The sequence below is a fragment of the Tinamus guttatus genome, unplaced genomic scaffold (genome assembly GCF_059628265.1).
Source record: "Tinamus guttatus ecotype Peru unplaced genomic scaffold, ASM5962826v1 Tinamus_guttatus_pri_ptg000430l, whole genome shotgun sequence".
In the NCBI taxonomy this organism is placed as follows: Eukaryota; Metazoa; Chordata; class Aves; order Tinamiformes; family Tinamidae; genus Tinamus; species Tinamus guttatus.
In genome coordinates this window covers 676,592-700,917 of record NW_028288964.1, presented here as the reverse complement: position 1 = coordinate 700,917, position 24,326 = coordinate 676,592, and positions in this window count along the sequence as shown.

Below are 24,326 nucleotides of genomic sequence, written 5' to 3'. Positions count from 1 at the left end.
CTCTATGTATCATGTCAAAGATAAATGTAAGAATGGTTCAGTAATCACACCGCTTGCCTTGTAACATTAATCCATGTTGGGCTTCTTAATATTGCATCTGTCTCCACAATAGCTTTATTTTTTATAAAAATGTATTTAAAAAATCCATGTTCTTTACCCCTAAATTAGAATAACAGGAAATAGGATTCAAAGAAGTGGGAAGAGATTCTGGTTTTATCAAATACAGACCCAGACCCTGCTGCTCCAAGAAAGCACATCATATATTCCATTTTCTAAATATCCTTTAGGATGTTGAATCCTGTTGCGTTTCTTGCTATAGGGTAACTGAGACAGGCCTTTTGTTTTGCCACCTATTTTTTGAGCCTTTTGTTTCACCACCAGGAGCAGATTCCCGTTCCGCTATTTTATTCCCATTTTCATGCTTACCTGAAATATTCCTTCTTTAAGAGAGTTTTTATGTCTTCATTTATATTAATCCTTATTTTTCTTAAGCTAAACAAGTAATTCTGTTTTAATCTCTCTTTTTAAAGTAGTTGACTAGAACTGTGCATAGTACTGCATAAAAGATATGACATATTGTTCATTTATATTTTCCTATGTTTACTGGAGAGTACCTCATCTGATAATTATCAGGGATACAATTGCCTTGTACATAGCCACGTCATATTACCAGTTCACTTATACGTCTAGACTATATGCCATCATTGCTGGGTGACTTGACATTTGTAATCAAATTTTCTTGTTATTTATCATTAAACACAAAATCTTTCTTTTTTTTTCTATTTTCCTTGCTTACATAAATCTAATAATTGCTATTCTGAAGGGACATGGTGTCAGCCTACAAATTTAGTAGAAATTGCAATTCCTTGCAGTAGTTCTACCTGCATTCCGAAATAGACCCTTAAACTGCATACATTGCATGCATACAATTCTCTGAGTATACCTACATTGCATTCTCTGATCAACCACACATATGTTAGATGGGTTTTCTGTGTTTAATAAAGCAAAGCTTCTTTCAAAGATGAAACCCAGAAAAGGTGCTCAATGCAGCTCAGAGTAGCAAGAGTTATTGTAGGCAATATGGGTCATACCTAGTTTGGTTCCTTCAAAACTGTACTTTGTCTCACAGTCATTCACCATTGTACCAAAATATCTTCCAACTTCAATTATCTCCCTCTTACACGTATATGCCCCTCATATAAATTCCCCATACATCATGTCCACTCAATACCAAAACATAAAACTATCGTGATGACAGAGACTTTAAATTCTCTTCGTACTCTTGGGCTGAAAAATAAAATAAAATAAAATAAAATAAAATAAAATAAAATAAAATAAAATAAAATAAAATAAAATAAAATAAAATAAAATAAAAAATAGTTTAGTGTTGTCAGATGAGCCCCAGAAGAAGTTTAGGCCAAGTGTTATAAAATGTGGATAATACCAGACTTCTCTCTATGAAAAGACTGAACTGTATAAACATAAGCACTTTTTCTGAGAGACAAAGGCCACTCTCAAAAGCGCCAAAGCTATACCAGCATAGCTTTTGCATTTTGACATTGTCTGGATAACAGTAATTTTGATTTTGATTCACTCATCTCCACTAGCCATCAGGCCTTCTGACCCATGATCTATATCCTTATCAAAGTTGAAAGTATTCATAAGGTCCTGGGCCCTTATAAAAGTATATCTAACCTTTGTCCAGTTCTCATTTCATTGCAATTATTAATTTCTTTGCAAGGTCTAACTTCTTTTAGACATTTTCACTTTATCCTAATGCTTTACAACTTCTAATATGGAAATATATTTTCTAATTTTATGTTTTATTTTCTAGTATTCTTTTAAAGGTTTACATTTTTAGATAGTATCTACTGCTTTCTCACATCAGTCAGTTGTCTTTAATTTTCAGTCTCTGCTCTTAATTTTGAAAATCTCCTTTACAGATTTATTTTTGCTTAGCATTTAAAACATCTAATTTCAGACAACTCATAGCTAATCAATTAAAGCTTTTTATTTCTCTGAGTGGTTTTCTCTTGTTTGGCCTTCCTGCTCAACAGAAGTATATGTAAAACAGTGCTAATCCTTGCACTGGTGTGGTGACTGGTTGATGAAGGAATTTGTCAAATATCACGGCCATAAATATCCCAGATCTGTAGCATCCTAGTAGATAATAGCATCATTTGTTCTCTAGTCTATATTGTGAAGTCAATGTCTGTCAAAAGGTAATTATTTTGGTTAATTAAAATTGCTTGTAGTTGGAGTCATCTCACTACAGGTATCTCTTTATGCATACAGAGGTAATGAAGGAGGTTGAGGAATCTATAGCAGAATACCAACCTCTTTTACATCCTTATTGAATGAATATTGACCTAAGCTTGTTTATTTCACTCATGTCATTGTTTATTTCTTTGCAGTTAACAGCATAATTAAAATGTCAAGCAATCCTGTTTTTGCTTACTATTTTTTTCTTTCTTGTTGTTGTTTGTTTGTTTTCTTCCTAAATAATGCCTTCTTAAGTCTCTTCCTTGTCTTGTTTCAGCAAACTATTGGTAATCCCTTCTTCCTATTATATCTCAGTCACATCTATTAGTAGTTATTGAAGTTCACCCACTTTGGTTCATAAGTGCATTGTGACATAACAAACAATACCTTTTAACCAGTACAACTCTCATTTGTTAAGATATTTATGATATAAGATATCTCTGATGTCTTGAGAGAATGAAAAAGAAATAGTGGAATCATCTTTTACTTTATAAACACCTTCATTTCAGATGTGTGGTTGAGATATATGCTCTGCTAGACGACTCATATTTCTTCTCTCTTACAATTCATGCAGTAAATTAGCCAAGTTTTGTGTTGTTCCAGATCATCCCCCACAATTATTTATGTCCCTACTAATTGATCCACATTGCCCCGATTTCAGATTTTCAGTATCTCTTGGCAAGTTACACAGTAAGTTAATTAGGTGTTGAAAATAAGGCTGAATATTATCAAAAACTATTGCCATCTGTCCTTTTTTTTTCTCTCCAACTCTTCTTTTTTTTCCGTGTCTTCAAATACATATTTGCAGGTTTGAGTATTTCAGCATATTGTAGAATCTCTTCTTCTCTCTTGCCTTCCCTTGCCTTCCCTTGCCTTCCCTTTCTCTCTATTGTTTTCTGTCAGTATAGGAAAGTGAAGATTAGAAAATAGATGTCATTACCCCTTTTTATTTGGGATGCTGGCTAGGAAGAATCAGCTAATCAACACATTCATTTAGTATGCAGTCAAAAGCACAGCTCATGGAATCACTGAACAAGAGGAGCATCAAGTGGAAGTATATATAAAGGAACATGCAAAAACATATCATGCTCTTTCTGAAATTTCAATAAGAACTGAACATGTCTTAAAAGGAAAGGCCTTATTTCTCTAACAGAAACACTGTGATGGAAAAAAAGGAGGGTGAGTATCTTGTTTCATTGTGCAGTGATGCTCTTCACTGATACTTTTTAGAGCCTTTGAACCTGCCTCCGTAAATAGGATAGATTACCATTTGGTCTGGGCACCTCTCACTCCCATCACTGTGAAACTCCCTTAGAGCTTCCCAGATATTCCAGACATTCACTTAAGATCTCCCTCTTCCCCAGTTTCAGTTAGAAGTATTTATTTCCACATGTACATTCCCTCTCTCTCTCTCTCTCTGTGTGTGTGTATACATGACTGGTACTCTGTCTACATCTCTGTACTCTGAAGTTTACATACAACCTAACCTTCAATACAGAACACCCAAAGAAAAGCAGCACACACACTTCAATGGGTGTGCTTGAAAGGACACAGTTGACCATGGACATTAGAAAGGAATTGTGAAAACTGGTGATATTGACAAGCACCTGTTGAGAAAGACATCCTGTTCCGAGCAAATGAACGTAGTAGACTACATAGGTGTGACTCAAGGAGAAGCCGTCATTCACTGAATTCAGAATATGACTAGCTGCTAACGGATTCTTTTCAACACAAGGGGTGATTCATCTGCCTAGACTTGGGCATTGAAAACTTAAATATGTGAATCTGAGAAAATTACTCACCCTTCAGATCCAGAGGATAGAAGAGATATTTCCATACTGCAATTCTTCTGAAGATAGGCATCTAAATAGAGCAGATGCCACCCATACATTCTTTTTTTTTTTTTTTTTTTACTATAGAGTGGGCCTGTATCGACCAAATCAGGTTAGATGTCTAACTAAGCCTACGTGTCTAAACCTAGGTGGGATGTTCTTTTTTACATCTGTACAACACTAAAGACCATAAGAGATATTTCAAAGGCAGACCCCATAATTTCAAAACATGCCACATCCTCTTTCTTGAGAATACAAAACAGGGAAGGGATTGTGATTCTATTTTATGGTTAAGTATTTTTTAAAAGTGGATTGTACAAGGCAAGATTCTTACACATCCCTCAAAATTTGATACATAGAACTGAGACATCTATGGTATGATCTTTGTCACCATTGCATATTTCACACCAGTGACTGAGAAAAATAAAATGTGACTATACTTCCAGATTGGGCACCGCAGTTAAGCTGTTAACATTAAAACTAATATATCTTAGGCATTGTTTGTTTAATACACCAGGGTTGTAGGGATATGTCTGCAATACGAGAACTAAGAGCTCTGAGCTGGAGCCCTCTGCTGCATGTACATTGAATGGAGTGTTCATGCCTTTGAGTGGGCTTCAAAATATCCAGCAATACAGGAATGGGATATTTTATATAGTATTTATGGAATTGTTCCTTACGGCAAAAAACTTTTCCCTTCAACAGGGCCCATCTCATAACTGCAGGAATGTCTTCCGCTAGACTACAGACTAAGGAAGCTACTTCCTTTATAGTTTCAGGAATTTCCCTTTCCTTTTCCTTCTTGCTTAGTCCAACCTTACTTGCATGTACTGAGGACACTTGTCTGGAGTCTGGAGCTATGTGTTTGGTCTCCAAAGTAAGGAGTACACTGGTATTCCAGTTCCACGTGGATGGGGGACTGTCCCAACTCTCTGGTTTTCATGTAAAAAGGGTGTTGCATTGAATTAATGTAGCCAGACCTTTTGTGCTGATACAGTGCTAGACCAAATAAATGATCATTTGATGATCAGAATAGACATTCCTACCTAACAGTCAGAGCAGACAGTGCATGGGAGACACCTAAATAAATGCCCAATTCATAATCAGTTTCACTGAGAAGTGAGTTGGCTCTATTGCTGTGGTTGGCCTTAGTTCTCAGAATGTGGATTTTCTCTTCTTATACTGCTTCCACAAGGAAGCGTGATGAAAAAGGCAAATAATAAAAAGCTACAGATGGACAAGTCTTGAATAAAGCAACTTTTGTGTACTAAGAAAGCACTGGTGAAGAGTGCAGCTCTTTCAAAAGAGAGTTCAGTGTTTCCGGTTTTTCCAGCTTCATATTGTTTTATGTGCAGAATGTCTTTAATTAGGCTAGCAAAAGCCGAGATAATGTCTGTGTTTGACAAATATGCTGGGCAATGGCCTAAGGCTTTCTCTGTGGCGCTGAGTAGCTTCAGTTCCCGTGAATGCTCAAGACTGTGCAGGCTGAAACCTCTAACCTAGGCAAATTATGATTGCATCATTAGTAAACAGTTAATTACTTTCTTTTATCTTAATTGGATCATGTCTTTTTTGAAGGTTTTGTACTCTTTGTTTTATCCCACTTGTCTGTTTAAATCCTGAGAGAGAGTCTCCACTGTTTATTTGCAGGCTCTTGAGCAACTTCTACCAAGCAACGTCAGACGCTGTAGCATGTATTGTCCCTGGAGAAATGATAAACAGAATTTTAGCTGGGGATCCTAAGGAAGATGGTCCTCCTAATGCACAAAGAATTTCCAGATGTGAGACTTTGTTCCCTGAGTATACTCACACTTCCTCACATGGATAGTGCAACATTTTCAGGCAACAGATGAAAACAGAGAAGTCAAAAATGAAGCAAAACTGAAAAAAAAAAACCTTTTAATTTCTAACTTTTTAATTTCTAGAAGATGTTAGTTAATTCAATTTTATTTTGCTTGCTTAGGAAAATATGACATGTATAGCTCTGAAGACCAACGTCCAGTCCACATGTTAGATCACATATCAGATCATACTTTTAAGGTGTGTGAACTCCATACGAAAGGCGATGACCAACCATTTAAAGGTAAGCATCTGTTAAAGTGTTTTGCTGGATCGTATTCTTATAAGAATTGTAAACTTTAAATATGCTTTTCAATTTAACATAAAATGCATAAAAAAGAATGTATGTACATGTAGCACTCACATTTATGCCATCATTTTGACGTGATGTTTTAATTCTCCATTAACAGAAGATGAACATAAAGTCTTTCACAGCCCTACGCCATGCTGTCCAATAGGATTGGATTAAAATCTGGACCTGTTTCTACTATCACTAAATTAATTGGACATTTTGCCATTCATTTTATTGAGAATAGAACCTACTTTTCTTCTGGAGAATGATAAGCACCTTTGCCTGCAAGTGTGTCCATCAAACTGAATACCTGACAAGAAAACCCTGAAAAACCTTTGAAATCAATACGAAGCAATGAATTCTAAACTAAGCTATTAAAGGATGGTTCTCCTCTGCTAATACAGGACCTTTCTCAATGGACTGGTCCAGCTGACTGTTTTCTTTTAGTCCATCTTCTGTAAAGATATTTGTATTAGGTTACATGAAAAACTAATGAATCAATTAAAAATGTCTGTCTTTACCTAGCTTTAATCTTGATAAGTATGTTACACAATTCAAAACTAGTCTCTTATTATTCTATAGGGCTAAGGAGAAAGTTTCCTTTTGGGAGATTGTGAATATTAGGTAAAACAAAACTCTCATTCCATAATTCAGAAGGCTATAGAAAATCAAGTCTCTTAATTCATACTGAGAACTTTCCAAACTGGAACTTTCCACACATCATTATAATAGTGGGAGAGATTTTCTATTTAGGAAAAAAATGTACGGAAGAAGGTTTTCCTTTTATTTATTTATTTATTTATTTATTTATTTATTTATTTATTTATTTATTTTACATTTTATCATTTTACTATTAAGATTGGCCACCTCCTGTATTACTCTGTAATACAATACTATACTTAAGTGAGAATATACTGGAGTGAGCTTAAGGTTAGATTGGGGCGTGAATCTGCTCCACTAGCAGATATGGAGGATAGGTTCTACATTATTCAAAACTTTTGCATTCCCTAGTCTTCTCATTCCCAAGAATCTATTTCATGCTATCTGTCTGCAGCTCATTTGTCCATCATGTCTTACCTTTCCTATCATCATCTTATGGCAAATTCCATTGTGTACTCATCTAGAAAGTAAAAAATCCAGTTGCAATGGGACAAGTATATTAAAAAAAATAAAGTAATAAAGTAAATAAAAAATAAAAAATAAAGTAATAAAGATTAGGCAAGGGTAGAAGTGATGAATTGTTGCATCTCACAGGCTCATGCAACCTAAACACTTTAAGTACAATGAACAACCTCATAACCATCATATGCAAGATAATACAAATTCATTTGTCTCTGTTTGGAAAAGAGTAGCCCACCTAACATAATGCACATGGTAACAGCCTGCACACGGACAATTATTATATTGTGGTTGATTCATGATTATTTCAGGAGAGAAGATTGGGAATGCCATGTTTGCTGTCTTAGGCTTAGGACTGGCCTTGCTCGGTCAGCTATATTTTTCATTCTTCAGTTACGCTTCTTCCAAATGCAGATAATAAGTGTTTTGTCCTATACAGTATCTTCTAAAACTTTTAAATTGCCATTTTATAAGGTCTAAAAAAAAGATCAGGTTGGAACTGCTCTTTGGAGAGATGGAGGAGTGAGCAGAGCATACAGGAAATCAAAAGAACTTTCTATAGAGAACTGAATAAGATTTAATGCCATAAATTTTACATGTATTCTTGAACTTGTAATGAAGATAGTGGGAGAGCATATATATATATAAAAAATCCCTTAAGATGTCAGCCTGTATTACACTAACATCCAGATAAACCATATAGTATAACAATGTTTTGAAAGCAATACAGCTCAATTAACTCTAGCTTGTATTACAATACAATGATGTCCTTGAACTCTCAAATTTTGAAACAATTTGTTGCAAGGAATTTAATTATGTTTTATTCTTTCTTTATTTTTTTTCTCCTTTCAGGAGACAAAAAGGATTGTAAACTCATCTCTATAGGATAGATTACAATAGTCCTTAATTTTAAATCATTTCAGTGTCCCGTGGTATAAGCTTTTCAAGAATCCAGTTATTCATAGAAAGTAAAATTTTACTTAAACATAGTCAACTTCAATCAGAGATTTTTATCATAAAACAAAAGAATACTAGGAATACTAGAAAAAAAATGAAATTATTAGGAGAAGTCAAAGCTTTAAGGATAATTAGAGCCTAATTAGAAATAGAGATGCTATCAGTATGATAATAGTTGCCATTTTATTCATGCCAATGCATAATTTCTCTCAGTGACAGAACGTGGTTCTATCCTGAAAGCATACGTTCATAAATAGCTCACAGTAGTTAGTGTTTGAATTACTGCAATAACTGTGTTTTGTTTTTCATAACTAGTTGTCTTCTAAGTACAAAAATGATCATTTAAATTAATCATTGAGAGTATTTATGAAAATTACTACCAGTTGTCAGAGTTTCTTATAAGAAAAAATTACATCTGAAATAAATATTAACTACACTACCTTGATACTTCTCAGATCCATTTGTGCTGGATGTGATGATGTTCCTTGATCAATACTTATTTATATAAATTATTGTGCTGAACACAATGATTGTGAATATTTTTTTATTTGGTTAATCCAAGTTTAACAAAACAATACTCTCTACAAAGAACATATTTATAAAGTGACTTAATATATGTCTTATATCATGGAGGATTTAATTATTATATTTAAAATGTATAAAGACTCAGGAATTGCCATAAAAGCATAAAAGAAATTTTGGCCTCCAAAGTGCCCCTTTCCTCCTTTGAAAACATAGTAGATTATTGACTATAGACATACCATATTTATTTCCTTTTGTTCGTGTTCTCCTAATGCTTTTCTGACAAGAAACTAAACTTTGAATTGAATGAAAAAGCATGGAATTGATTTGATTATTTTCCTGTTTTGATAATAAGCACTAGGTAATCAAAGTTCCTCACTTTTTAGAAAATGTTAAATTATCACTATGTAAACATTCCCAGAAGCACAACACATATTGAAAGGACTAAATAGATTTACTTTTCTAACTGTAACGATACATTTACAGTGTATTATGTGAACGCAGCTGTAGATTTATCTGAGTCAAAGGCAATTTCTCTCAGCAAAACTCAGGATTATCTAGAGTAGATAAGAGTCTTACTTTCCATAACCTGTAAGAATGAAATCTTACACAATAATTTTTCTTATTTCAGCCAGAAATTTCTATCAAAGGCTACTATTTGTTATCCTCAATGCCTGTCATTTTGGTCACGTAGGACCCAGTTAAGCAAAAGTCCCTATTCATGAGCTGCTAAGAATAACATCCAGCAACTGCACTGGAAATATGCATCATCCTGTAAAAAAAATACAGCCAATAGAGTTCACTTTTTTAAAAAATTGATGCCCTCACCAAAGGTATATGGGAAGTAGCCAGTGGGGAATTCTTCTGTCTCTTAAAGTTTTAGATACTTTTTGTTCATATCGGTTGTTTTCCAGCAGCGTACAATCCCCCCAAAGTCATGTTACTTTCAGACAGTATGTGATGTGATAGTTTAACCTTCAGTTGGGTTAATCTTCAAGTGAGTATGGAATTGTTCAAATAAAGATCCACATTATCATCTCCACGGTCACTATCTAGATCAGATACTTCACATACTCAAATTAATATCTTCTTAAAATAACAGTCCAGTGAGCACCCCTGAAGAAGAACCTTTCCTTTACTTGAAATGCTTGATCATCAATAACTTTATTTATCTTAAAGTTGGGAATTGGGATGGGCAACTCCGGGTAACTTTTAGGTATGAGAATAAATTTGTGATTGTTTATGACTTTGACTGATAGAAATATTTCATTCAGAATTTCAGCATGAGCTTGAACTGAGGATTTCCAAAGAAAGCGAACTCTTAATCAGTGCTTGATCTTCTAAGATGGTTACTCACCTTTCCAGGACTTTATCAGAGAATATTTCTGTGAGAGCAGTTCCTTCCTCTCTGTGCAGAATTCGACTCCCTGAAAGGGTAGTTTGATGCCAAATGACCATCAGGAAGATACAGAGTGACTCTTCCAACCCATAACACTTCAATGTAAAAGAGCCAAATCAGATCTGGGAATTGTTGTGCCTCTAGGTCTTGGCATATTTCCTTAAAAGTCTGTAAAGTCAAATCTTCCTGCCTGATTTCATTTAACACTTGCAATATGAACGATTAAAAAGAGTAGCTTATTAAACATTTGCTTTGTATTCAACACTTAATATTTGATAAGCTCTCAGGATTTCTTTGGAAACTGTCCAGTAGGATGTGGCTATATCTTTTATCTATGTATCAAGGCTGCAGACAGTGAGGAAAGTCTCATAAATAATAATCTAAAGTACCTACATCACACATGACAAATGATTATTTAATTAAAGATGTCAGTGCTGGTGCACTCTATATATAAACCAAATGTACTTCTTTATTTTGTCAGATATATTCATTAAGAAAAGAAATACCAGACAATGCCAGTTAACGCATGTTGTTTTGTTTTATGAGCCAGTAAAGTAAGAAACATAGAAGAGTTGAAGTTTCTGGCTTCTAAGAGCTGACAGTGCTCTTACTGCTTTTTAGTTCACCACCATAACTGTGCATACTCTGTTTTCAGTTTTCTTTGGCGTTTGTCATTCTGAATTATTTTCTCCTTTCTGTAGCTACTGTCTAGGAGACTGTACCTGCATTGATAAGTAACTGCTTCCTAAGAGATAATGACCATTCTGCTTCCTGAGAGATAACGACCAATCCATTTCCACTATCCCTTCTACTTCTCACTCCATCATAGCCTTCTATTAGCTTTTCCCCTGCAGGTATCCTGTCACCTTTCCCTATTAAGAATATTCAGACTGGATCCTCTTCATTCCCCATGTCCTTCTCCTTTTTATTTTTTGTCTTTTCACAGTGGACAATTCTAATCATTTTATACATTTATTTTCTTCTATTTCCCTTAACATAAAATAAATTTAGTTTAGATTTTTTTATTAAGTCTAATTATTTTTCATTAGAAATTTTTATCATTACCAAAATAGAAACTTTTATTATACAAACCACTCCTAGTAGAACGGTCAACAAGACTTCTCTAACTCAAGATTAAGGAAAAGAAAAAAAAAGATTACTTTAAGTTAAAAACAGATGTTTGAAGAACAATGGTAGATAGTTGCATGGGAAAAGGGAATATGAACAGACAAGAATGTAAGTGTGGATAATCTGCATCTCAGGTGAATACCTTTATCTGAGGTTCTGATTGTATTCTTGGATTTTTGCTTTGTTTTATTTTCATTAATGATGTCCTATAAAATTTCACAGAACAAGAGACGTAAATCCTGATCTATTACAATGGAAAAACTTCACCTTCTTAGATTTCTCATCTTTCCTTAAGTCATACTTCTCCTTCATATGGTAGCTATATGTTGGTGTTTATTGCTAAGCCCCATATTTATGTATATATTTTTATGCTATACTTTGTTCTCTCACCTATTGTAGTCATCTTATAGCCATTACTCTTTGAAGCTTCTCCTTTTTAAAACCATTTTTAAGCCGCTGCATTGTTTTCCTCACAGTTATAATAATAAATATAAAATCTTCTCAGGATTTTCCATAATCTAAGTTCCAAACTTCTTTCTGGTCTAATTCTGTTGTAATATGTTACTTTTTCTCTGCCTATGCCTCTCTCTTCTACTTTATGGCTATCTCCATTTTTATTCCATGTGCTTCTCTGTTCACAGTAGTCCACAACTTGAAGTTTCTTTACTTAAGCATTTCCCTAAGATCTATTTTTCACGTAAATTCTTATTCATACAATGTTTACTATGTTAATGCCTAAGATTTCCTACTAGCACAAAATAGATAAAATCCATGCAGAAAAGCTTATATTTTAGCAATATTACTGCCATAATATATATTCTGCTATTTTCAATAGTAGATGATATTCTACTTGAGGCATCTTTCTTTTTCAAAGTGCATTTACAATGAATGTTAGAGTATAATAAAAGTAATATGGTTGACAGAAAACTAAAAGAGCTAAAAGAGGCTTGAGGAAGAAGCTTAGAGAAAATATAGTATTTTTTTACAGCATTACTCAGAGGTCTTTGTCAACAATCACATCCTCTGTGAGTTTAAGTAGATCAACATAGATCTGGCTTAAAAAACAAACAAACAAACAAAAACCATAAATAACAGCAACAACAAAACAAATGATATTTCAAACACTTTGAGATACATCAAAGTCATCAAAGAAATGCTTTCGTATCATTACAAATACTTATAAAAGTTATATTTAGCTCATAGGAGAAGAACCGTGATCTACCACAAGTAGCACAAATACTGTATTCAATCACAATATAAAAAGCTTCAACAAACAGCTTAAGTGTTTCTGAGTAAGTTACTCAGTCTAGTAATAAAATGAAAAAATCAGATTTTTTTAGGAAAGGCAAAGATATAGTCTATTTCGTGTTAAAGCAACCTTAAGAAGAATAGAGGCAGAAGATGTAAAATCTTTATAAGAATTACATACGTAAGCTCACAGTTAAGCTTTCCTGTTCAAAGTCTCTTCATTAGCTTTTAAACCACAAAGCCTTTTTCCTGTCTTGCTGATATTACATCAACACAGAAACTTAACTAGCATGGAGTTATGGAAAAATCAGGCTTAGAAAAAAATCACTTCAAAGACAATACATCCATTAATGATGTTTACTGTGCTGGTACATTGTCACCTTTAATAGTGGAAAGTCCTCCCTAGCAATAAAGTTCATACATAAATGGAAATTAGTTAGCCATGAGAAATTCTACTTAGAGCAGCAAAAACTGATGCATATTCAAAAGGTCTTTCTCACAATAATAAATACTAGCCATGTGTTAAATTTACCAGTAGTTTTCATATCACTGTCCAATGAAAAAGAAATCCCATTGTCACTGGACATAGTGAAGTTATTCATTTTGTCTAAGTCAGGACAGTGTAGGATCTCTTTACTGTGATGAAATGACCTTTCTAGACCGAGATTAATCTGGCCTCTAACTGTCTACACAGTTAGTGTGAAGCAGGTGTCCACAATTTAATTAATTAATTAATCGATCCTATCCCTAGTGACAAATGTCATCTTAGAAGTATCTTTAGAATCAAATTTTCCTACTGTTTACAAATACCATATTGAACGATAATTGGGAGCAGAGTTTAGAAAAGTACTTCAAACAGCTGAGCTATATTAGTGGAGAAGAGTCATGCTTATAGTTGCTGCTTTGGGGTCATAATGTATATCTTGCAAATAATAAAGGATAAAAGATGTGAAGTTAATTCAAAAAGGGTAGTGTTCTTCCTAATTTAAAAGTATATAAAAGTAAGCTATGGGAATTCCTCCAAAGTAGAATGTGGGCTGTTTTATAATACTGAAATAAGAACTCCTTGACCTTTCCTTGGAATATTTTCCATGGCATGAGCTACTTAGTATCACTACCATTATTTAGCAAGTGAATACAGAACACCTTTCAATGAGCAGTTGCATCATCAGTCTCAGTGAAAAATATAAGAGATGGCAGTTATCTCCAGGCAGCTATTCCACTTTGAATATCTCTGTATGTGTACTGTTTGTTTGCTCTCAGCTGAAGAAAAATCTATGTTGAAAAGCAAAGACAAGACACCGACTTATCTTAAAATTTATTTCCTTGTTATGCAAACATTAATTGTATAATTTCTTAAACATTCATTGTCATCATTTTTATATAGGATTGCTTACAGAAGTGCTCTTAATAAGTACTAGGAAAGATATTAAGGTGCTGTGATGAAAATTGCCAAGTCAGAAGACAAGCTAGAAATGACATGATAAAAATTTCCCTTTTAAATATGTGTAGATATTGCTGCAGTGAATGTTATTTTTACCTTTCCTGTCCCTAAAAATAATTTTTAAGTCACTAGATTTGACTAATATTTTTCTTCTTTCTTTTTCTTTTAGTGTTTGTTTGTTTCTCTTTCTGATTGTTTCTGTTTTGATTCTTCTCTTTTTCCTTTTTTTTTTCTGAATTGGAAAATAATTTATAATTTACTTGCAGTCTAGCTTAAGTATTTTGAAAATGACATCTAAAAGAGTTCAGAATTTTCATTAAGAAAGGAATGAAACTTTGTGCTTAATATTCTTTCTGAAAGTTTCATAAGGATTTTTATGATATGATCACAAGTTATAATTGTGTCATTATACATAATTACTCTATACTATTACATCACATAATTGGATCAGTTCAAGTTCTAATTGCATGGTTAGAGACATTTACCCTAAATATGTTTCGGATATAACTACATTAATTTCATAATTCTGCCAGTGTCCAAAATTTTGTAGGATTAATGTTTATTTTTGTGCTTCTGCCACAGAGCAGGAAAATCTTAAGACAGAATTTTGTTTGCATAATGGATCCTATTTGTTTTCATCAGGAAGGTATTACGTCTACTCACATTTGTAATGTGCTAAATTCTATTTATACGTACAAAGATTTAAGTACCATTCAGTTTACAGAATGTCAAACCTGCTTATACAGACCACCTTGTCCACTGGTCTGAGAATGAAAAATAAGCAAACACAGCGGTCAGCTCATGGCAAGAAGCAGATGAGCAGAGACTAGTAGAACCAGACCCAGCTGGTGTGCAAGTTCCAGAGACTGCTTCACAGTCTTGTGAGGGAGCCAGCTCAGAGATGCTGATCTGGTATTATTGGTGCACTATTAATATCCCAGTACTTTAATTAAATATCTGTGGGTGGGCCTGTGGCAATACAGACACCACCTGGAGCATCGCCAGCTTTAGAAGACCAAAAGTTATCAGTCAGACAACAAAAAAGCTGAAACTGACCTTAAGATATTGACATTAAAAATAACCAGATTATGTTTTCTATTAACCCTTTTGACTTTTAAATGTTCATCTGCTCTTCTTCTGATGGTAATTGGCAGATGAGAATTCCAGATTGAAAAGTCAATAAGACATAGCGTTACCTATTTTTTTCCTCTTAGTTTGTAGAGCTCTACCCATTTTCCTTTAATATCTATATTTTTCCAGATTTTACCTATGTCTAAAAGAAGAGCTAGGAGTGCTTTCTCAATTATTTATGTATAACCTTCAAGTCTGTAAGGATTTTCCCAGAATTGTATACTCACGTATAACCACATCAGACACTTAGTGAATTCATATAATGCTAAATCAGCTAGGACTCCATATAGCTCCGTGTGACAACTACATTTATATTCTTCTTTGAAAATGTATTGCATTCAATACTTTCACACTTGAAGTATTAAAATATCGCTAATCCAGTCTAATATTTGAAATAGTGATACCATCAGAATTCTATAAAATATCCAACAGCAGTAAATTAAGTATGCATTAAAAATCACTGCCATCATCTTCAAAGCATATCCCAAAGTGATTGTAGGTCACTGACATAGATTTCTGATTTAGTATACACCAAAGATTTGATTCAGTGGGTCGCACAGAATCACAGAGAATCACAGAATAGTTGAGGTTGGAAGGGATATCTGCAAATCCTCTAGTGAAACTGCTTTGCTCAAAGCAGGATCAAGTAGAATAGGTTGCTCAGGACCATGTCCAGTCTGGTTTTGAGTATTTCCAAAGAAAGGGATTAAGGAGCCTCTCTGGGCAATCTGTTCCATTGCTTTACCATTCTCACTATATATTGTGCCAGATGGGCTCGGGATTCGTCAATCCAAGGACAGGAAATAGACTTAATAACAATGATGCCTTTAATTAACACAACATAGATACAAGTACATATGAATACGAATTGGTTAGTACATGTGAATACAAAAAAGTTACTTACTGAATAATACTTGCCAGCAGAATTGCAAGACCATGCATGTCTCCAAGGTAGTGGGCTGGAGGGGCCAGCAGGCTCTCAATCATAGCAGGCATCCCCACGGGAGACAACATGGGCCTCTATATTGGGAGTCTCCGTTCCCCAAATCTGTCCTTCGTATTTTATCCCCTGGGGCGTCCGGTCACATAGGGCCAGTACGTGCCAGGAGGCCACCCAGGGGCGGGTAAATCTCCACCTTTCTATTGTATCATCCTTCTAGGACTGCACCTGCGCAAATTCCAGAAGGGGGTCTCATCCCTCAATTTGGTGGTCTCGCTTCCCTTATCCTTCTCATTCTCACAGTGACTTTTGGCCTTCAAACTTCCTTAGACAGCAGTTTGTAGTCAGACTGGCTGTAAACCAGCCTGAACAGCAGTTCTGCTTCTTCTGAACTAACTACTTCTTTGTTGGTTTAGATAACGTGTTGCTTTTTGTTCTTCTTCAGGGATCTGGGTATTACAACCTTCCTTTGTTAGTGGCCTCTGCTGAGCATTATCAAGGTTCAGTGTTTTTCCCTCCAAGGTCTGGATTTTGTTTTACACAATGCTTATTTATGACTCTACAGATCATAGAAATTTCCATCTCCAATACATATATATATATATATATATTCTTTTTTAATTAATAAATAGAATTTTCTTGTATTTCAGTTTGAGATATTTGTCCATTCCTGGATACTACTGAACAAAGTCTGGCTTTATCTGCTTTTGAACTCTTCATCAGGTATTGTCAGATATTTACACATATTGATGAAAGCTTATGTGTGAGTAACTAAAATAATAGGAGGCATAGTTGACATAGTTATAATGAAACCAAGTAGACTTTTTTTTAGCCAAAGACTATTAGAGAAATGTATTGATATTAATAATTTTATGCATGCTAATATAATCTAGTTCACTGCATATAAGCACATAAAACAGTAAGGATCATAATGGTAGTGTTTCTGCAAGCAGAATAGATAAGAAATGTTTTTTTATATATATATCCCAAATGAAACAGAAGAAACCTGCTTTAAGTGTAGCTTTGATTCATCTTTTTTTCTTATAATTACTATTTCATATGATGGATTACAAACTCTAAAATAAATAAAATTCTGCATCTATGAAGCTTTATGTTTTGTGCTGTAATTAAAGGATAATCAGTATAACATCGGACTGCCCACAGTAATAAATAGCATTTGCAGGTAATTAAATGCCAGAAAAAAGCTGAAGTATTTTATAACCCTGAAAGCCATTTAGTGTGAGGATAAACCTAGACATTCTGTTTCTACAAGCAGATATTAAAAAGCTAATCAGGCATAAGAGTGGACTTTGGTACTCATGATCATTTTAGTTGTCCATAAAAACTATTTCTTCTTTTTCTTCTTTCTTTCTTTCTTTCTTTCTTTCTTTCTTTCTTTCTTTCTTTCTTTCTTTCTTTCTTTCTTTCTTTCTTTCTTTCTTTCTTTCTTTCTTTCTTTCTTTCTTTCTTTCTTTCTTTCTTTCTTTCTTTCTTTCTTTCTTTCTTTCTTTCTTTCTTTCTTTCTTTCTTTCTTTCTTTCTTTCTTTCTTTCTTTCTTTCTTTCTTTCTTTCTTTCTCTCTCTCTCTCTCTCTCTCTCTCTCTCTCTCTCTCTCTCTGTTTCTCTCTCTCTTTCTTCTTCAGTTTGTAAGGCAGAAAGGAATGTTTTACAGTGTTTCCTGCAGTAAAATATAGGAGTCATTTTATTAGGAAACTTATTGAAATAATTTATCTTCAGTTCATAGAGCACTCAATAAAAAAAAAAAAAAAAAAAAAAAAAAAAAAAAAAAACTTGTGTGCATTTTCTCATGCAGTAAAATTCTACAAGAAGGAAGAGAAAGAGAGGGATGGATGAAAGAAGGAAAGAAAGAAAGAATGGGATATCCCGGCACTACTGGAGTCTACTGTAATAATAGGAATATTAGCGTCAATTGGGATATGATGAAAACATGTTAAGATAAAAATGAATCTGCTTTTCACTGCTGTGGATTTTGATGTGGCTGTAATGTCCTATACCAAATCACTGAAATGAGGAAATTACACTTCTGGAAATAAAACTATACATTTCAATGGTCTGTAAAGATATCACTTAAGATAAAATGAGTACAGAACCAAACAAAATCCGAATGAAATATGGTAAATACTTAATCATCTGTCTCTTCTAGATTTCATCTGTATCATCTGTATTTCATCTGTAGTGCTAAATACATTTGATTTTGTACCACAAAGATCCAATCTAAAGGCTTTACTGCAGTGAGTCACTGAGCTCTAACATCAGAGGGAATTTTTTGTTAGGTTTATCTGGGTGAAAAAAAATCAGAAATTTCTAAAAGAATTAGGCATCTAAACAATATTGGATGCTATTGAGCTCTAATTTCTTTAGGTTACATCATAATACTCTTCTTCTAAGCTGAAAGCTGTACAGGAGAAGGAAATGTCTTTGGAGTGCAAGCACTACAGTAGGAATACAAAGATGGTCATTTTTAGGGAAAATAAAAAAATGGTTACTATGTTTGTTCCCTCTGTAACTGTATGATTCCTTACTTTCTGATATTTCAGACTGAAGCTGGAAGCATCATATTAATGGTGCTTATCAAGTAATTTATATCTTTTGAAAATGGGCTTAATGCAAAACTTGTGTTTAACTTACATTTAGATTTCAAGTAAAACCACAGACCCATTATACTATTGCATTATACAAATGCATAGAATGAGACACAGAATTATTGTATGATACTATAATATTATACAAATGCATTGTGGGGGAGTTTACACTTCTAATGCATATAGTGAATCCTTCTTGTCTTTTGAAGGAAGCAATCCTTCTTGTCTTTTGGACAGTTTTTGCCCATAATGTTCTACGATTCTCTATGGTTTTACTGAGAATTAGGGGAAATTTGCCAGCTGAACCTTAGGAAGTCCAGCAACATTCAGGATGTGTTCTATTTCAGTTTAAACATATATATCCATGATGCAGTGCAAATATAATTACAAAACCCAAGGTTTTCCCTTTAGTCCTACGTAGACTTCTCAAGAACTCACATGGAAAGCAAGAGAATTTGAAATGTTTATTAATATCCAGACTGACAGAAAACTGAGGAAAATTCATCTGAAATTGTATTCAGTGGAGAATGTTCTAAGACACGGAAGTGGTAGTCTGATAATTAATCCTTATCCTCAGGAAAGGTGTAGCATATGGAAACCTAGATTAAAGCTTTCAGAAATTATGCTGGTTTTACTGATTTTTTAAATAGGTTTATTTTTCAGTTTTGTGATTCCTTTTGGCTGCCAAATATGGTGGCAACTACCAATGATACTAATAGTCTAGCTGTCTACAAGATACAATAGTGATCCTAATTAAGATCCACAGGTGAAAGTGCAAAATTGAACTGATTGATTGTTTATACAGGAATGAAAATTCTCTTCTTTTGATTAATTCATCTTCAGGGGCTGAATTTGTAATTGAATACCAGTTCTCTGGTATTCTGAGAGAAATAACAAAACTGAGCAGCTTGAATTTCTTTCACATGAGAGAAAGTCATGAAAATCAATACAGTATTTTTAAATGTTTCAAAATATTTGTCCTTTTGGATGACACTTAAATCCAAATTACAGTTTACTTTTAGACCTTTCAGACATAGAGAATAGAAATGACTTCAAAGCATACTGGAACTATGAGATTTAATGTCTGATTTAAGAATCAGCCCAGCTCCAGTAACTAGTAACGCTCAGTAAACACTACAATCGATGAGTGGATTTTCATCTTGCCAGCGTTATTTAAAAATCTGCTCAATTTTGGTATACAGAAATTTATTTCAGCAGATATTAATTGCACCAAAATTTCTGTGACAAAAGATGGCATGTCCTGTTTAGATATAACTAAACCCAGAAATATCGCTGTTCACATCTAAACATATTGTCTAGCCATGGGCCTTGCACAGAGATGATCACCAGTTTTGGGTCCTGATGCTACTTGAGGCAAGTGAGAGAATGGACCCTGGACCTGTAGCACTACCAAAACCTGACATATGCTGGAGGATTGCTAAAATTTGTCAGAGTCTTTGATGGCATCACCCACGTAAAACAGATGGAAACGTGGTTTTTAAATTCCTATACATTGATTTCCTGTCTGTGGTATCAGCTAAGTAAACAAATAAGACTTCTAAACCATATGGTCTTTCTACTGGCACTTGATTTCTTACTCTAAGGGAAGGAGAAATGTGAACTTTATAGTACAATACTAAATGGAAAATCTTTTCTGAGAAAGTACTATCCCAGTTACTGCCTCCCACAAGGTTCTGATGACCAGAAAGATAAGGACTGTACACTACATACTGTTTGTAATGAAGACAGCTGGGGATTTTGTTTTCTCCTTTTGTAATAGCTCCTTATAGAGCTGCAGAAGAGAAATCTACAGTATATCCAAATATTCACAGAAGATAATAACTTCCCATAAATTAAGAAACTGATAGACTAGCAAAATTTAATTCAACATATTGATTCTGATACACTTTAGAAAATTATAAAAATTATTGACTGAAAATACATTCTCAAGTAAAGTTCCTTTCTCATACCAGCATAATGGAATGATAACTACCAATAACTCTAACCTCTCCCACACTGCGGCCTTCATCTTTTCTTTATGGTATGGATTTGTTAAGCTACCAAGTGGAAAATCCTTCATGAAAGAGATGCTGCTAGGAACCCCAAAATATTGATATAACATTTTCATGCTTGTTTTTCATGTTTCAAGCTATGGATTTTTTTTTTTTTTAATAATGGCCAGATAGTTTTTGTTTTTTCTTTTTTTTCTAAAAGTCTACACTTGATCTATCTTTGTCTCCATGGAGTGACACTATTTTTCTCTATTTTCTGTGTTGTTGAAAATATCTGAAGTCAGATGTAGAAATTGAAATACTTTTAAAAAGGCATGGCTCATTTTTTTTCACTTCTTTTAGTTTGCTTCCGTTTGAGTGAAAGGGATGATTTTCACTTCATCTAGTCTGCGGTGTTTGTTCCTGCAATAAAAAGATGGATAAAAAACAGCTCAGAATTAAACTTTGCCTGTCATCAGACAGCTGTTTTTTTATAAATACTATGATTGCATCTTTTTGTGCAGAAAAAAGTAGATTTTAAATATGCTGAGACACCTTCTCGCTATGAGTGAGCAGGCTAAGGAGTTAATTTGTTTTTGTTTAGATGGAGAAGTCAGCAGCCATGACAAGCTCTCCTGCTGCATGTCTGACCCTGTTACAACTTGCCTGTTATTAAATAACATCTCTATTGTTAGTTTATCTGGAACGTGAATCCCTAGCCACAGTGAAGCAGAATCTGATATAACAGTTTATTGGTATTCAGGAAAATATTCTCTTTCTCTAAACGTGCTTGTCTTCTGGGACGAACGCTGCTGGTGACCCTCCTTTTCAGGATGTTCATGGTTTTTAACAATGGTGCAGTGTTCATTTCTCCTTTTCTGCAGTTCAAGGCAAGTTGCTTAGATAGGGAGCACTCCAAGTTCTTTCACTGTGGTTACAGCTAACAGAAATAGTCCATAATCTTTCTGATCATTATCACTGAAACACTTAAAAATTAAGAGAAATCAAGGCTACAGTACTAGGTTCTAATGAATCACCAGAAGCAAACAGTGAGTGTTCCTTGAAAAAGCCTGCAGAATAAAGATATCAGGCATGAAAAGTGGAGAGGGAATGATGGAGTGATGGCTGGCCAACATCATGTTAGGTCCAGGATCAGAAAAAGAGCTGGGATCAAGGTGAGGTTCACTGAGTGAGGTTTTGTTAGCAGGAGATAAGAAAAATAAAAAGACAAAACAAAAGAAAGTGAGGGACAGAAGGCAAAGAGTACAAGGATGGAAGCAACAGCCAGTGAGCAGAAGAAAATGTTGTCAAAATAAAAATCAAATAAACTGTTTGGGACAGCATCTCTGTATACTCCTTCCAGCTGGAACATGCTTCAAGACTGATGACAGCTCATCTACAGGGTTAGGTGTGGGGGAAGTGTTAAAAGTCTTCATATCAAAAAGGAGAGGGCCTAGTACGGATCTTGTAACCGCGTAAAGAGATCTGGGAATGAGATATAGAGAGAAAAGATCGGGGTAGCCAGCCTTAGGAAATAACTAAAGGAATACTGCTACTATAAGGGGAAAAAAAAATACCTCATACGTAAAAGTTACTCAGAGGCATTTAAAATATTCAAGTCAATGTTATTATTGTAAGACCAAGAATAAATTTTTAACTCAGGTCAAAAGCCCATTATGTAAAAACAGACTCCAAAAGACATCTCCTAACATACTATGTTAGCGGTACATGAGGGCAAATGGACGATTTCTCACAAAAGCCTATTTAGCTATGGTACTGAATGGTCAGTGCTGAAGAACAAATTAAGAATAAACATTTAGGAACCTTTGACAATTGTGTGGGTGGATGTGCTTGAGTCCTTAAAAGACTTGAGACTATTCACTGCTGATACCTGTTTATAGACAAGCTCTTTATAGATAAAAGAGCTCTACAAGATATCAGTCTAGGAAACACAGTCCTCTTTCAAGAAAAAGAATCTAGGCTGGCACTTTTGAATGAAGACACTAATATAATATATCAGATCTTATCTGAATTATTATTATTACAGAATGATTAAAGTTGGAAGGGACCTCTAGAGATCATCTAGTCCAACACCCCTGCTCCAGCAGGAACACCTAAAGCATGTGGCACAAGGTGGCATCCAGGCAGGTCTTGAAGATCTCCAGAGAAGGAGACTCCACAACCTCTCTGGGCAGACTGTTTCAGTGCTATGTCACCCTCACAGGAAAGAAGTTCTTCCTCACATGGAGATGGAACTTCCTGTGTTTCAACTTGTACCCATTACCTCTCACTGGTCTCACCGGTCCTCTCACTGGCCACCACGGAGAAGAGCCTGGCCCCATCCTCCTTACTTTCACCCATCAAGTACTTGAACATGTTAATCAAATCTTCTCTCAGTCTTCTCTTCTCCAGACTAAACAGGCCCAGCTCGCTTAGTCTTTCCTCATACAATGGATGCTCCAGTCCCAAAATCATCTTCGTGGCTCTATGCTGGACCCTCTCTAGAAGCTCAATGTTCTTCTTCTACTGGGCAGCCCAGAACTGCACACAATACTCCAGGTGTGGCCTCACCAGAGCCAAGCAGAGGGGGAGGATCCCCTCTGTCGACCTGCTGGCAACACTCCTCCTGATACAGGCCAGGATCCCATTGGCCTTCTTGGCCACAAGGGCACATTGCTGACTCACAGCTAAACTTGTTGTCAACCAGGACTCCCAAATCCCTCTCCACAGAGCTGCTTTCCAGCAGGTCAATCCCTAATCTGTCCTGGTGCCTGGGGTTATTCCTCCCCAGGTGCAGGACCCTGTACTTGTCCTTGTTGAACCTCAAGAGGTTCCTCTCTGCCCAACTCTCCAACCTGTCTATGTCTCTCTGAATGGCAGCACAGCCCTCGGGAGTGTTGGTCACTCCACCCAGTTTGGTGTCATCTGCAAACTTGCTGAGGGTGCACTCTGTGCCCTCGTCCAAATCACTGATGAACAAGTTGAAGAGCACCGGGCCCAGTACTGACCTTTGCGGGACACCACTGGCCACAGGCCTCCAACTAGACTCAGCACCATTTTTCACCACCTTCTGGGCTCTGCCATTCAGCCAATCCTCAATCCACTTCACTGTCCACTCATCCAGTCCAGTCTTCCTGCACTTCCTTTTTTTTTTTTTTTTTTTTTTTTTTTTTTTTGAGTAAAAATCGTGTCCTCTTACTTCCTTATTTCCTTCAAAGAGGAAATAAGCCTGTTTTCTGCAGGACTGGTGCTTTGTTCCTGCTTTTTGCCAGACATTTCAAATCACCAGTTCTGTTCTAAATCAATCCCAGAAGTGTCAAAAGGGCTGAAACTGAAGGATGTTGCTGATGAAGTGACATTACAAAGGAAATGCTGGTTGTGTCTGTAAAAGATCACAGTAATGCAGAGATTCCCTCATATCTCTCTTCTCATCTGTAAGAGAGATTAATTCATTTGATTTCTGAAGTTTACTAGTTGACTTGTGCCATGGCTACCCAATCTTCCACTCGGCTACCAACTCTTGTTTCTTACTTCAGTCAAGCTCAGTTGCATTCAGCCTGAATGATGTAAAACTGAGAAAGAAAAATGTCAAATTTGGTGTTTGGAAGCAGGTGCTGGAT